The following is a 16,814-nucleotide window of genomic DNA, read 5'->3' on the forward strand; positions in this document are numbered from 1 at the left end:
GGTCGGCGGCATCACCTTCTTGGAGAGATTTTGGTGGCCGGACTTTGCTTGGAGAAGAAGAAGAGAAAGGAGACATTGTTTCCTAGCATCCATTGGAGATTGGTTGGTGGATGAAACTCATCATCCTTGAAGGTTGCTGGTTGCCGAAACTTGGAAGCAAGAAGAGAAGGCTTGAGTGGATTTCATCTTGGAAGATCGTCGCCCACACGATGTCCAAGAGAAGGAGAGGAATACAATAGAAGATCAAGAGGTCTATAAGCTATAAAAGGTATAACTAGTTATTAGTTTCCGCATCATAACTAGTTCATCTTTTGTATAGATCTTGAAAAACCAAACACAAGAGGTTATCGGTTTTTAAGTTATCGTTTTTGTTATCAATTTTAATTTTCAATTTCATGTTTCGATAATGTGTTTCTATTAAGGTCTCTATAGTTAAATCTAGTTTACTGTAAGAAGTTAAATATCCAATTTCTCTGTAAGGCTTTGTTGGAAGTGGTGGATGATCCCATACCCAAGAAGGCCTAGTGCCTCGCCATGTTTAACCTGGAAGCCGATCTTAGAAATAGATATTTGATAACTTCTGTAATATGGTTTAACTTAGGAAGATCACATCGGTTGAACTTGGAGTAAGAACGTTAAGTTTCGTTCCCAATCCAAGTTTAACTTCTAAAGGAAAATTTGGAATAATAATGTTAAGCATCGTTTGCAATCCAAATTTAATTTTAGTAGAGCACATGGGTAGTTAGGATAGTTCTATGCTTGTACAAATTTTTGTTCAGGGGAGCTAGGACGGTATTCCGAGTAGCAACCAACAATTGGTAGCTACGTCTTCTGCTTAACTTTTTGTGTGTAGGAATGTAAATACGCTAGGGGGGTGAATAGCATTTTTCTCTTTTTCAGAAATCAAGAGCATGTAGCAGAAAAGAACAGAGACAAAAAGTGAACGTTAACATAGGTGGTTTTACTTGGTTTGGAGTCTTTGATGACTCCTACTCCAAGGCCCGCATTCGTTGAGTACTTTTGTTGGACAATCACTATAATCATGAAGCAATTACAGAATTTAAGTACAATTGCAGGAATTAAATTATATCGACAATAAAACTTTGAAAACTTGAGCGTCGGTTGTCGATGCAGCTTTTAGGTATCTCGGAGACCTTTTCAGAGCAGCACGTGAGTACAAAAGTTATAGCAATTGATGTTTTGAACCTGCTAGTCGAAGACCCTTATATAGGCCTATTCTAGACACCTGAAGCCCCTCCAGGTGCTTGGACCATGCTGACATGGCAACCTCTCATCTAAACTTCATCTGCGAAGTTTTATCCACATCCAGGTGGCCAGACCCCCTCTAGGCACCTAGACAGTTGACGTGGACTCGGCCAGTCGACACACTCCAACTCAGCTCCTAGATAACTTTTCTAGTCCGGGCACTTGGACCAATTCAAGTGCCAGGATAGCCTGGGTGCCTATCCATGCACCCGCCCGAGCGAGCTGGTTAGAGCACCTGGATCCCTTCCGGGTGCCCAGACTCCTTTTTCTCACTTCTCCTTCCTGTAAAAAAGAGTTAGTCTAGGTAAATAAAAATATGTTTATCCAGTAAAATAGAGTTAGCACAATATAATAAGATAGGAGTAGTAATTAGTTCCTATCTCCTCGAGACTGGGATCTAGTCAAGGTCTCAGCTTAGGTTTTCCAAATGGACCTAAGCTGGACCGACACCTACAGTTCCCTCAACCGGGAACGCGTCCTCACTGGATCTCTCCTCCAATTGCTTACCTTTTACTTACCAACTACAATTGCTTAACTTACCTTTGACCCACCAGGTCTTCCCATCAGTTGTCAGGTCCGCAGACCCAACTAGATTTCCGTCGCTTGTCAGGTCCTTTGGACCAAATCGGACTTCCCGCCAAATATCAGGTCCAGTGGACCTATCTGGACTTTGCACCAACTATCAGGTCCCATAAACCTAGCTAGATTTCAGCCTGGTGTTAGGTCCTTCAAACCCGTCAACTCCTACACACTTGGTTAAGCAATTAGATCACAAACACTCTAACTTTAATCCATTTATCATTAATCAAAATCCGAGTTAGATTATTAGTACAAATTGCACCAACATTGTGTTCCTAAGCTTCTACACACTTAGACACAAGGATCAAACACTTTAACTTAGGTGACCATATCAAAACTACCATGGGGTACTTACAACATTCACTTCGCATAGATAAGGAACTGAAACAAGGTTTATGGATACCGACAACAGCCCCTTGGAACTCAATTTACTACTATTCGGGCATTAGCAGATCAAGACAACATATTCCTGTCAAGTTGCATCAATGGAGAATATGATCTTCGAGAATTCAGAACATTTGTGATGCTATCAATGTCAGATAGGAAGTCTCTAATATGGAACTAATCCCTATAATTCCTGCATTCAAAACCATATTCAAAAGAAAATTTCAGATTTTAGCTGATTTCTGAAATTCTAGTTTGTTTTTTCCTTTTCTGGCTTCAATTTCAGAATTCTGAATTCAATGTAATTTCATTGAAGGTCATGAAGAATTCAGCTCAGATAAATGTATCATTTACCACTGAAATGATAGGAGATCAAATTCAAGTTGTTGGTGGCCAGAAAATGCAATAGAAATTGGCACACTGCTAATATACCAATTTCAGATTCCTCTTCATAAGTTCCACACATGTGCAGCAATTCAGCCACTCTTCCTTTGATTCCAGCAGGTTTGGTTTTGCTCTTGCATAAGAATGGGGAGACAATGAGATTAGTTCAATTATCTAGCAACTCTAATTCACATTCCACCATCAAATTCAGACTCCAGCTCAAGGAATTAAGGCTGCCAAATTCAGAGAATCAGATTCTGATCCGCTGAAGAACTGCTGCATTCAGAATTCAGTTTCACGATTTCAGAAATTGGGACCAAGTCCTCAGATTCAAAAAAGCTTATGTAAAACACCAAATGACCTTGAAGGAACAAAATCTGTACTTGAAATGTCCACCGGTAAGAAATTGCAAGGAGAACTTGGTGCACAGCATGTTGAAGTTGATACATTCATTCACAGCTTTTATTGGCTGAATGTTGGTCCCTGTTTCATTAGTGAAAATCTGCCAAGATGTCTGAATTTCTTGTATCAATCTCTAATTTACAGAAATTCTAATCACCATACTGAATATCATCTTCATTTGGCAACTCATACTTGTGTTGAGCCATTTTTGGTGAAAGTCTTGTTCTTTTTTTTTCTTACCTCAGACATCTTCCTGAAACAAGAAGTTTTCATCTATAACCCCTTGAAGATGAGGGTTCTGACTCCCCAACAGTTAGGCCGACTGAATGCTTTTCAGAGATTTAGAATTCAAATTCAGAATCAAGAAGAAATCCAAGAAATAGAACTGATTTCTGAATTCAGGATTTCCAGATTTCAGTTTCATACTCTGGAATTCAATGTAATTTAGCTCAAATTATGAAAACTTTAGCTCGGAAAGAGTTGCCATTTAGCACTACAATGATATGAGCTTAAATCACAATTGTTGCTGGTCAGGAATAGCTCAAAAAATTGGCACTAAATAGTTTCTTCACGTTTTCTTCCTGCAATGCAGTTTCCAGCAGATTTTCTTCAATTCCAGGTGATGAATAGTTTGAGTACTAACAAGTATAACTTGGAATTCATACTAATAAGTTTTAATCTTATCACTGATGTTAAGCACTCAAAACTTCCTCATCAATAACTACTACAGCAAGAAGAAGAACATATTTTAGTAGCTTCCAAAATCACTACTCCCACATTTCAGTTTCAGACATCAAACTTGATACTCCTTCCTTCTTAGGCTTTTGAGCCAATCAAGAATGAGTTCCATGGGGAGGATGGAACATCAAATGACTTTGCGAATTAAGTACTTAACTTGGCTTAATTACTATCCAGCGAGTTTGTGAGAAGACTTGGCACAAAATTCCAATTTGATACTAAACTCCTTGGGTCACTGGTTTTTTTCTTTCTTTTTCAGCTGCACACCTGACCAAAATCAAACTTTCCTACCTTCAAAACACGGCAAACAGAGCCATGAACTGAACTTTCACATTCCAACCTTAATTACTGCACATTTTATGTATCAAGTAACAATAGCAAGGCAATGTTTGAGACTCCCTTACCATTCTCAAATACAGAATTCAATGCTCATGAAATCATCCAAAACCTTCAAGATCTCCAAACATGTGCAACCCTCCCCCACACTTAGAATTTTGGACATTCAAACTCATCAAGACATCAATCCAAAACTTTCCAATAGAATTAAGGCAAAATATGATGGAAGGTAAAAATTGTTGAATTAATTTTAAAATTAGAATTTGGGAAGAAAAAGCAATCAAAGAATAGGCAAAGAGATATCCTTCATTATATTCGTACACGCATATGACATTGTAATTTTGAAAAGAGTAAAGCAAGTTCTAGAGTTCATTTGTCATGAGTGCATATTAATGACAATAATGGAAAATAATATCTAATTGATTTCAATTAATTGAGATTTATTATATTTGTCATCACAATCAAGATAGACATGAATCAAATAGCAAAAATATAGTTCCAAATCTATTGTATTCATTACTATGCTTATAATTGTATATCATATTTAATCTTTCCATTATTATTCGGATAATTTGAATAAATAAACCTATTGATTTTAGTAATAAGATGATTAAAGAATTATTCTCTATTATATTTTCTTTCTCTATTTATTAGTTTCTACATGGAATCAGAGCCATATTCTCTTGCTCCCAATTTTCCTCTTCCAAATTTTTGTTATAGCAGTTACAGGAGTTCCTACGTGCTGGTTTGATATCATCATTTACAATGCGGCAACCTTGGTAACTTTGACGATGGCAACAGCAGATTCTGTAACGACCCGACCCTTTGGCCTCTTGGGCGGCCCACTGGCGGCCCCTTATGTCGTCGACCAATTTGGTGACCTCTAATGTCGTCGACCGACGACTCTTGGCCGTGCCGTTACTCACTAGGACTTTCCACCCCTGGCCGTGGATTTTTGCCTCCCCCAGGATTCGAACTCTAAACCTCCAGGCTTAAGTATTAGAGTTTATGAATCCTGGTAGCCAAGTGAGCGCCACTTGGGCGATCATACTAAGTCTTGGGCGATTTAGCCAAAGCTAACTCAAGGCGTAGTATGATATGGATATTGTCCCACATGAATTATAGAATTCAGTGGGAGCATCATTTAGTTAAAGGCCTAATTAAATGATTTAAAAGAATATGATATTTATTTTCTGCATTTTTCTGTTGTAGATAACCATGACGTCAAATACGAACTCTTTCTTCCTGCGTTCTGTCCTTGAGAAGGACAAGCTCAACGGAGCAAATTTCCTGGACTGGTACAGGAACTTGAGAATAGTTCTCACTCGGGAACGTAAACTGTACGTTCTGGAGCAGCCCATTCCGGAGGCTCCTCCTGCCACTGCCACGCGAGCTGACCGAGATGCTTACAAGAAGCATCAAGATGACGCATTAGATGTGCCCTGTCTGATGCTCGCGACCATGAACTCTGAGCTTCAGAAGCAACATGAGTTGATGGGCGCTTACGATATGGTTGAACATCTTCATCAACTGTATCAAGGACAAGCGAGGCACGAGAGATTCTAGATCTCTAAGGCACTATTTCAGTGCAAGATATCAGATGGGGCTCCCGTAGGCCCATATGTACTTAAAATGATTGGGTACATAGAAAACCTACAGAGGTTGGGACTCCCGTTTGGCCAAGAGCTGGCCACTGACCTGATCTTGCAATCCTTGCCAGATAGCTATAGTCAATTCGTTCTAAATTACAACATGAACGAAATTGACAAGCCACTGCCCGAGCTACTTAGCATGTTAAGAACTGCTGAGGTTAGCCCCACTCTGTTCTGATGGTTCAGAAACACAAGGGCAAGGGCAAGCCCAAAGGCAAAGGAAAGTCCCAAGCCAAGGGCAAAGGCAAGGCACTGAAGCCGAAAGGAGGGGTCGCCAAGGATGCTACCTGCTTCCACTGCGGTCAGACCGGGCATTGGAAGAGAAACTGCAAGGTGTACTTGGAAGATCTTAAGAAGAAGCGAAGTGAGACTTCCACTTCAGGTATATATGTTATAGAAGTCAATCTATCTATTTCTTCATCATGGGTATTAGATACCGGATGGTGCTTCTCACGTTTGTACTAATGTGCAGGCGTTGAGAAATAGCAAGGCATTGGCAAAGGGCGAGGTGGACCTACGCGTAGGCAATGGAGCACAGGTTGCTGCTGTTGCTGTAGGGACTTATTTTCTATCTCTGCCCTCTGGGCTTGTACTAGAGTTGGATGATTGTTGTTATGTGTCTTCTTTAACTAAGAACATAATTTCAGTTTCTTGTTTGGACAAGAAAGGTTTCTCTTTTATAATAAAGGACAAATGTTGTTCAGTTTATTTAAAAGATATGTTCTATTGTAGTGCACCTCTGATGAACGGACTCTACATTCTAGACCTTGAAAGCCCTATCTATAACATAAATACCAAGAGGTTCAAGTCAAATGACATGAACCAAACCTATCTCTTGCACTGTCGCTTAGGTCATATAAATGACAAGCGCTTATCCCAGCTCCATAAGGATGGTTTGCTGAACTCATTTCATTTTGAATCTTATGAGATGTGCGACTCATGCCTACTAGGCAAGATGACCAAGACTCCCTTTAGTGGGCACAGTGAGAGAGCGACTGACTTGTTAGGTCTTATACATAGTGATGTATGTGTCCCTTTCAATGTCGCTGCTAGAGGCGGTTATAGGTACTTCATCACATTTACTGATGACTTCAGTAGATATGATTATGTGTACTTGATGACACATAAGTCTGAATCCTTTGAAAAGTTCAAAGAATTCAAGAATGAAGTACAGAACCAGCTTGGCAAGAGTATTAATATACTTCGATCAGATCGAGGTGGAGAATACCTTAGCCATGAGTTCCGTGACTATCTAGCTGAGTGTGGAATTCTATCCCAACTCACTTCTCCTGGAACACCACAGTGGAATGGTGTATCCGAAAGGAGGAATCATACCCTATTAGATATGGTACGATTTATGATGAGTCACACAGATCTTCCGACATTCCTTTGGGGCTATGCTTTAGACACGACAGCTTTTATACTCAACCGAGTTCTATCCAAGGTCGTGATAAAGACACCATATAAGATATGGACTGGGAGAGATGCCCAGGTGTCTTTCATGAGGATTTGGGATTGTGAGGCTTACGTTCGACGTCAAGTCTCAGACAAGTTAGGACCCAAATCCGACAAGTGCTACTTTATTGGATATCCCAAGGAAACTAAGGGATATTACTTCTACATTCCCAGTCAGCACAAGGTAGTTGTGACAAAGACTGGGGTCTTTCTAGAAAGAGACTTTGTTTCTAGAAAGACTAGTGGGAGTACGTTCGATCTTGAAGAAGTTCAAGATGCGGACCATAGCACTGAAGCCTCGATGGAAGTTGAACTGGAACCACAAAGTGTTGTGGATGATGTTGTTCCACAAAGAGTTGAGGAACAACAACCAGTTCAAGTAGACATATCTCTTCGCAGGTCTGATAGGGTACGTCGTCAGCCTGAGAGATACTCATTTCTCTTGTCTGACCATGATGACGTTGTGCTCATAGAGGATGAGCCTACCACCTATTAGGAAGCTGTGATGAGACCAGATTTCGAGAAATGGCTAGAGGCCATGATATCCGAGATGGAATCCATGTACACTAACCAAGTATGGACTTTGGTTGATCCATCTGAAGGGGTAAAACCCATTGGGTGTAAGTGGGTCTTTAAGAGAAAAATTGACATGGATGGACTTATTTATAAGGGTTGCTTGGTAGCTAAAGGTTTCAAGCAAATTCATGGTATTGACTATGATGAAACATTTTCTCCAGTAGCGATGTTTAAGTCCATTCGGATCATGCTTGCTATTGCAGCATACCATGACTATGAGATATGACAGATGGATGTCAAAACCGCATTTCTGAATGAAAACCTGCTCGAGGATGTGTACATGACACAACCTGAGGGTTTTGTAGATCCACAGCATACTAGCAGAGTATGCAAGCTGCATAGGTCCATTTATGGACTAAAGCAATCTTCTCGGAGCTGGAATCTTCGATTCGATGATGCAATCAAACAGTTTGGTTTCATCAAGAATGAAGATGAATCTTGTGTCTACAAGAAGGTTGTAGGGGATATAGTTGTCTTCCTCATATTGTATGTGGATGACATACTACTCATTGGGAAAGACATCCCTTTGTTATAGTTTGTCAAGACTTGGCTAGGGACATGTTTCTCAATAAAGGACTTAGGTGAAGCATCCCGCATTCTAGGGATACAGATCTATAGAGATAGATCTAAGAGATTGCTTGGCCTAAGTCAGAGTACATACATTGACAAGGTACTCCTTCGGTTTGCCATGCAGAACTCCAAGAAGGGATTTCTGCCGATGTCACATGGTGTGAGTCTTTCGAAGACCTAAGGTCCCTCTTCTAGAGAGGAGAGAGACCGTATGGATCAGATCCCTTATGCCTCAGCCATAGGATCTATCATGTACGCCATGCTATGTACTCGACCTGATGTCTCGTATGCTTTGAGCATGACGAGCAGATACCAGTTAGATCCAGGTGAAAGTCACTGGATAGCGGTTAAGAATATTCTTAAGTACTTGAGAAGGACTAAAGAATATTTCTTGATATATGGAGGCGATGATGAGCTAGCTGTAAAGGGTTACAGTGATGCCAGCTTCCAGACCGATCAGGATGATTATCAATCGCAGTCTAGGTTCGTGTTTTGCATTAATGGTGGTGCTGTGAGCTAGAAGAGTTCGAAGCAGGACACAGTAGCTGATTCTACGATAGAGGCCGAGTACATTGCTGCATCAGAGGCAGCAAAGGAGGCAGTTTGGATCCACAAGTTCATCACTGAACTTGGGGTGGTTCCTAGTATTGCTGACCCTATTGAGCTCTATTGTGACAACAATGGAGCTATAGCACAGGCGAAGGAACCTCGCTCACACCAGCGGACCAAACACATACTACGGCGCTTCCATCTCATTCGAGAGATTATCGAGAGAGGAGATGTGAAGATTTGCAGAGTACCCATAGAGGCTAACATCGCAGATCCCTTGACCAAGGCTTTGGCACAGAGGAAGCATGATGGTCACACTAGGTCATTGGAGCTTAGAGCCTACACTGATTGGCACTAGTGCTAGTGGGAGATTGTTAGTTAGAGCCCTAGAGCCAATCATTTGATGATTGTTGTATGGACTCGTTGTATCATATTCTTATATTAATAAAGGCATTTGTTTTAGTTATTATACTTACTTGTATTGGTGCCAAATAACTAAATATAATAGTGTCCTTGAGTAGAGGGTTCTTACCTTTATCAATCGGTTAGTTGAACCGATAGTGAGATGATATAGGGAACACTACTCTTAATCATTCCTAGTTGAGTATTAACATTCAGGGACAATGTTAATGCAATAAGACTAGCATGTAGGTCAACTCAATGACTTGATCTCACAAGTCATGGATATAGAGATATCAAGTTAACACATGGGTATGCATTGGAGAATGTATACTGAATGACCCGCCATGAGAAAGTATCATGGATCGTTATATGAGTGTCATATACTTTCTCATGTGGCTATTAGTATGACTATTAATCTTTGGACCTGAAGTCACCATGGATCCCTACATAAGGGGTTACGTACTTTGGCTTCGTCAAACTTCACCCGTAACTGGGTGGACTATAAAGGTGATTACTGGGTATGTAACGAATTATGCAGAGGGATGTGAGTGATGTAGATGGGATCTATCCCTCCTATATGATGGGAGCGACATCGATATTCTTGATAGAGTGAGACCACGAAGTGCATGACCATGCCCAAATGAGTCAATATGAGATATTGAGCTCATTTGATTTAGTGAGTCTACTTGGAGTTCAAGATTTAGATTGATTAGAGGATGACACGGTCTATGCCTCATATTGATCAATCTAGATGTCTATGATAGAAGGACACTTGTCATATATTGTGAGGAGTCACAATTAGTAGTCACAAGGTGATGTTGGATCTCAACATTCTTGTAACTTGGGTAGTAATGATGTATTGCTAGATATCGCTCATTACTTATGCTTCTAAATGGGTTTAGAAGCATTGCCAACGTTACAAGAACCTATAGGGTCACACACAAAGGACAATTAGATGGAGATTAGGTTCATATGATGAACCAAGAGGATTAGATTCATATGATGAATCAAATTAGATTAAGAGTAATCCTAATTGAGCTAATTGAGTTGGACTCAAGTTGATTCATTTGTTCAATGAGTCTAATTTAGATTATGACTCATTGAATCAATTTAATTAAATGAATTAGATTCATTATATTAAGTTGGTTTGAATCAAATGGTTAGATTAGATCAACCATGAGAGAGATTTGGTCAAGTTTGACTTGACTTGAGAAGGAAGATGAAAGGTCAAGTTTGACTTGACCATTTGCCACCTCATTTGTGAGTTGGCATTAGGAGAACAAATGATGATGTGCCACATCATCAAGGCTAGCACATGTGTGTGCCACCTCATGAAGGTTACAAATCCCCTTTCAATTTAATGTGGCCGGCCACATTAAATGAGAAGGAGTTACACATGTGGCCGGCCACTTTTGTGAGTGAATGAGATTGATTTTTCATTCAAGCCAATTGATTCTATCATCTTCCTCCTTGCATCTTCTTGCTCTCCCTCTCCTCCTCCTTGGCCGAGACCCTCTAGGAGTGCTAGCACACTCTAAGGCTCTCCCTTCATTGATTTGTTCGTGTGGAAACTTCTAGAGGAGTGTCTACTTTGACACTCTTGAGATCCAGCACCCTTTGGACGAGCGGGATTGCGAAGGGCAACGCATCAAGGGTAAAAGGCTCTTCTCCTAGTGTAGATCTAGGCTTTAGTAAACTCGTACTTGAATTTTATTTTATTTTACTTCGCACGGATCCGGTGGCATGGGAATCAGGGTTTTCGCAACGCAAAAAAGCGGTTTTTACGGCTCGAAAAACCCAACACTAGTGAGTGAAGCTAGGTAGTGGATGGAAGTCTTGGTGAGTGAAGCTAGACCCTAGTGAGCGAAGCTAGGTAGTAGAAGTCTTGGTAAGTGAAGTCAGGCCCTAGTGAGTGAAGCTAGATAGTAGAAGTCCTGGTGAGTGAAGTCGAACGCTAGTGAGTGAAGCTAGGTGATGGAAGTCCTGGTGAGTGAAGTCAGGCCTTAGTGAGTGAAGCTAGGTGGAGGAAGTCCTAGTGAGTGAAGTCGGGCCCTAGTGAGTGAAGTTAGGAGGAGGAAGTCCTGGTGAGTGAAGCTAGGAGAAGGAAGTCCTGATGAGTGAAGCCAGGCAATGGAAGTCCTAGTGAGTAAAGCTAGGCAACCCTAGGGGGAGATAACCCTAGGTTACTTGAATTCTGTTATCATTATTTTGTCTTATCATTTTATCTATTGTGCTAACTCAGTGTTGCAGAGAAGTTCAACTAGCTCTACGGGCTGACCGGGTAGCTGCCACGAAGTCCAGACAGGTCGACGGGCTGACCGGATGTCTGACAGGTAAGTTAAGGTAAGTCACTGGAGGGGAGTGACTTGGTAAGGACGTGTTCCCCATTCGAGGGAACAATAGGCGTCGATCCAACTTAGAACTATTTTGGGAATCTAAGTTGAGATCGTGACTAGATTCTAGTCTCAGGGAAACAGAATCTAATTACTACCCTTTTTAATATAATTATATTAATACTTTGTTTTGCAGGATAATATAACTTTTATTTTACCTCGGACTAATATTTTCTTACAGAAAAATGGGTTTCTAGAAAATGGTGGTCCGGGAGCCCGGAAGGGATCCGGGCGGCCAAAGTTGGTCCGGGCGCCCAGAATTGGTCCAGGCGCCCAGAAGGCAAAAGTCTATCTCGTCGCAAACATGGAGCAGGTTGATTGTGTTGGTTGCTACTCGGAAAACCTAGAGGTTCCACTGTACAAAAATTTTGTACAAAGGTCTGAACCTTTTCCTAGCTACCATGTGTTCTTTTAAATTAAATTTTGGATCGCCTGCGGAACTTAACACGTTTGATCCAAAACTTAATCTATTTGTTCTTTTAGGTTTTGACTTGGATCTCCTGCGGAACTTAACACGTTCGACCCAAGTCTCCTTAAGTTATTAATTCCATTAAATATTAATTTCCATAAAAGGTTCCCAGTACTCACGTGGTGAGGCACATGACCTTCTTGGATATGGGAGCAACCACCACCGACTAGACAAAACCTTTAATAGAAAGCTAATATTTAATTTCCTAAAATAACTTTAGGTTAACCAAAGAGAACAATCAAATCACAAGGAAAAGAAAGAAAACAAAAGAACACAACATCGAAAAACATATTCGAAATACTAGAACGTAAGCCTCTTGTATTTGGTATTATTTCCATAAATAACTAGCATGATGCGGAAATAAAAATTACTAGTTATACCTTGTAGAAAAACCTCTTGATCTTCTACCGTATTCCTCTTCTAACCTCGGACGTTGTGTGGGCAACGATCTTCCGAGATGAGAAACCACCAATCACCTTCTTCTCCTCCTAGCTAGGTTCGGCCAACAAAGAGGAAGCTTCACCAAGGAAGAAAATCAAAATACTAACCAAGCTCCAAGAGATGCTAGCTTTCTCTCCTTCTTCTTCTTCTTCTCCGAGTAGTATCCGGCCACCACAAGAGCTCCAATGGAAGAGTAGGGTTCGGCCACCACAAGAGGAAGAGAGGGAGAGGTTGGCCGGCCACACCAAGGAACAAAAGATGGAGAGAAATAATAGATGTTGTATCTCATGAAGGCATCCCTACCCTTTCTTTTATATTCCTTGGCCTAGGCAAATTAGGAAATTTAATTACCATAAAATTTCCTCAATTTCCTTGACATGATTTTATTGAGAAAAATAAAATAAAATTTCCCAAATTAAAACCAATGGCCGGCCACATCATTGGAGAACAAATTGGACAAGTTTTAATCAACAATTAAAACTTCCTAATTTGTTTCCGGAAATTTAAAAATAAAATTTCTCTTTAAAATCTCTTCATGGTTGATAAAAGGAAATTTCTATAATTTTAATTTTATCAACATGTGAATAATTTTTAAAGAGAAAATAAAACATCTCTCCAATCTACAAATAAGGAAAGAGATCTAATCTCTTTCTTTAATCTTTTGTAGATCTTTTACAAGAGAGATATTTTAATTTTAATTCTCTTTAATAAATTATTTCTTCCACATAATAAAAATTAAAATTAAAATCCTTTTTAAATCTAATTTGGCCGGCCCCCACTAGCTTGGGTTCAAGCTAGGGCCGGCCACCCAATATTATACCTAGGCGGGCCCTAGCTTGTTCCCAAGCTAGCTTGGCCGGCCCTTATTGGGTGGGTTTAGAAGGTGGGTATAGGTGGGTATAGAACTCTATAAATAAGAGGCTACGATAGGGACTGAGAGGAGGAGTTGGTTTTGGTCTCCTGATAAAATTAAGCATCCCGTGTTCGCCCCGAACACACAACTTAATTTTATCAATGATAATTCATTCCACTAGAGAACTATCATTGAACTACCGCACCAATCCCAAATTACATTTTTGGGCTCCTTCTTATTATGAGTGTGTTAGTCTCCCTGTGTTTAAGATATCGAATGTCCACTAATTAAGTGAGTTACTGACAACTCATTTAATTAATATCTAAGTCCAAGAGTAGTACCACTCAACCTTATTGTCATGTCGGACTAAGTCCACTGCAGGGTTTAACATGACAATCTTTATGAGCTCCTCTTGAGGACATTATCAACCTAGTATCTCTAGGACACAGTTTCCTTCTATAATCAACAACACACACTATAAGTGATACCATTTCTCAACTTATCGGGTTTATTGATTCAACGAACTAAATCTCACCCATTGATAAATTAAAGAAATAAATATCAAATATATGTGTTTGTTATTATATTAGGATTAAGAGCACACACTTCCATAATAACTGAGGTCTTTGTTCCTTTATAAAGTCAGTATAAAAGAAACGACCTCAAATGGTCCTACTCAATACACTCTGAGTGTACTAGTGTAATTATATAGTCAAGATAAACTAATACCTAATTACACTACGACCTTCTAATGGTTTGTTCCTTTTCCATTTTGGTCGTGAGCTACTGTTTATAATTTATAAGGTACTGATAACATCATCTTCTGTATGTGACACCACATACTATGTTATCAACAATATAAATTAAATGAACAACTACAAACAAATGTAGACAATTAGACCAAATGTGATTCTTTATTCATAATAAATGTTTACAAAGCTTAGGCTTTCAGTATACACTCCAACAATCTCCCACTTATACTAATGACTAAGCTGCCATATCTTCTACCATACATCTGATTCCCATTCCTTCCACATGCCGATCGAAAGCTTTCGCCGGAAGGGCCTTAGTGAAAGGATCTGCCAGGTTATCCGCTGATGCAATCTTGGCGATGACAACTTCTCCTCGCTTCACAATATCTCGTATCAGGTGGTACTTGCGCTCTATATGTTTACTTGCCTTATGAGCTCATGGTTCCTTCGAGTTTGCAACTGCACCACTATTATCACAATAAATTGTGATGATTTTGGGCAAACCAGGAATCACATCTAAGTCCATTAGAAAGTTCCTGAGCCATACTGCTTCTTTAGCTGCCTCAGAGGCTGCTATATACTCAGCTTCCATGGTTGAGTCCGAAACGCATTTCTGCTTAACACTCCTCCATGAAATGGCTCCACCTCCTAAAGTAAACACATAGCCTGATGTAGACTTACTGTTATCCCTATCTGATTGGAAATCTGTGTAACCCACAGGGAGCAGATCGTCTGCTTGGTAAACTAGCATATAATCTCTAGTCCTTCTCGTGTACTTTAATATATGCTTTATCGCAGTCCAATGTCCTTGTCGAGGTTACTCCGATATCTGCTGACCATGCCCCAGAAAACAGATATCGGTCTCGTACATAGCATTGCATACATTAGGCTTCCTACCAAGCATAAGGAACTCCTTTCATGTCCTCTATCTCTTTGATGTCTTTGGAGACATCTCTTTAGATAGAGCTACTCCATGTCTAAAAGGTAAGAAACCTTTCTTGGAATCCTCGCATGCTAAAACGAGCAAGGATTGTATCTATATATGAAGCTTGAGATAGACACAACATTCTTTTCTTACGATCCCTTATAACTTTGATCCCAAGAATGTGTGCACATTCTCCTAAGTCCTTCATATCAAATTGTTTGGACAACCATACCCTTACGTCGATAATACCTTGACATTGTTGCCGATTAACAAAATATCATCTACGATAGTACAAGAAATACCACCACGTTTCCGTTACACTTTTATATACACAAGACTCATCCGGACTTTGAATAAATCCATATGGTGGATTACTTCATTAAACCGGATGTTCCAAGACCTGAAGCTTGCTTCATCCATAAATGGACCGATTGAGCTTGCACACTAGATGCTCTTTGCCTTTTCAATGAACCCTTTTGGTTGTTTCATATGGATGTTCTCTTCAAGACTTCCATTAAGGAAAGTCGTCTTGACATCCATTTGCCAAATCTCATAATCCATATGAGCAAGAATGGATAAGAGTATCCGGATAGACTTAAGAATGACTACCGGTGAAAAGGTCTCCTCATAATCGATTCCCTCTTTTGAGTGTACCCTTTGCAACAAGCCTAGCTTTGAAGGTTTCTACCTTCCCGTCATCCCTCTTTTCCTTTTGTAGATCCACTTGCATCCAACGGCTTTTACACCATCGGTGGTTCTACAAGCTCCCAAACCTTATTAGAGTACATGGACTCTATTTCGAATTCATTGCCTTTTGCCAAGATCGCATCTATATCTTGGAGTGCTTCATATACGAGGGATCAGGTTCATGTTTACCCGGATCAAGTCCAAGACTCTCCCAAAACATGAATCTTTCAGTGCCTCACAACCCTCCCACTACGACGAGGCATCCGTGGTTGTGTATCATGTGTGACACGTGTTGCGTCTCTTGTGGTACTTCATCTTGTCTGTTGGTACTGAAGTAGACATGTCCTCTCTAAGTTCTTCTAAAACAACTTTACTCCTGGGCTTGTGATCCATTATGTAGTCTTCTTCTAAAAACGGGCATTGGTGCTAACAATGACCTTCTGGTCTTTAGGACTATAAAATAAACCACCTTTCGTTCCTTTGGGATATCCTACAAACACGCGAACTTCATGCGAGATTCTAACTTATCATAGAGTTTGACACATGGTGGACTACCCCAACCGAATATGTCTTAGACGGGTTTTCACCCATTCCACAATTCTATGGGAGAAGAAACCGATTTAGAAGGTACTAAGTTCGAACATATATCTGCTGTTTCAGAGCATATCCCCAAAACGAATTTGGTAATTCGAATAACTCATCATCGATCTAACCATTTCCATAAGAGTCATATTCCTTCGCTCTGCCAATTCTGTTGGGGTGTTCCAGGTGCGGACAATTGGGATTGAATCCCGACCTTCGATAAGTAATTCCTAAACTCTCCTAAGAGGTATTCGCCACCACGATCGATCGTAGTGTCTTGATACTTTACCTAATCATTTCTCCACATCGCCTTGTATTCTTTGAACTTGTCAAAGCACTCGGACTTATGACGCATTAGGTAAATGTATCCATATCTTGAATAATCGCTCTATGAAAGAGACAAAATATTCAAAACCTCC

This window comes from Zingiber officinale, chromosome 7A (genome assembly GCF_018446385.1).
Source record: "Zingiber officinale cultivar Zhangliang chromosome 7A, Zo_v1.1, whole genome shotgun sequence".
Taxonomy (NCBI): domain Eukaryota; kingdom Viridiplantae; phylum Streptophyta; class Magnoliopsida; order Zingiberales; family Zingiberaceae; genus Zingiber; species Zingiber officinale.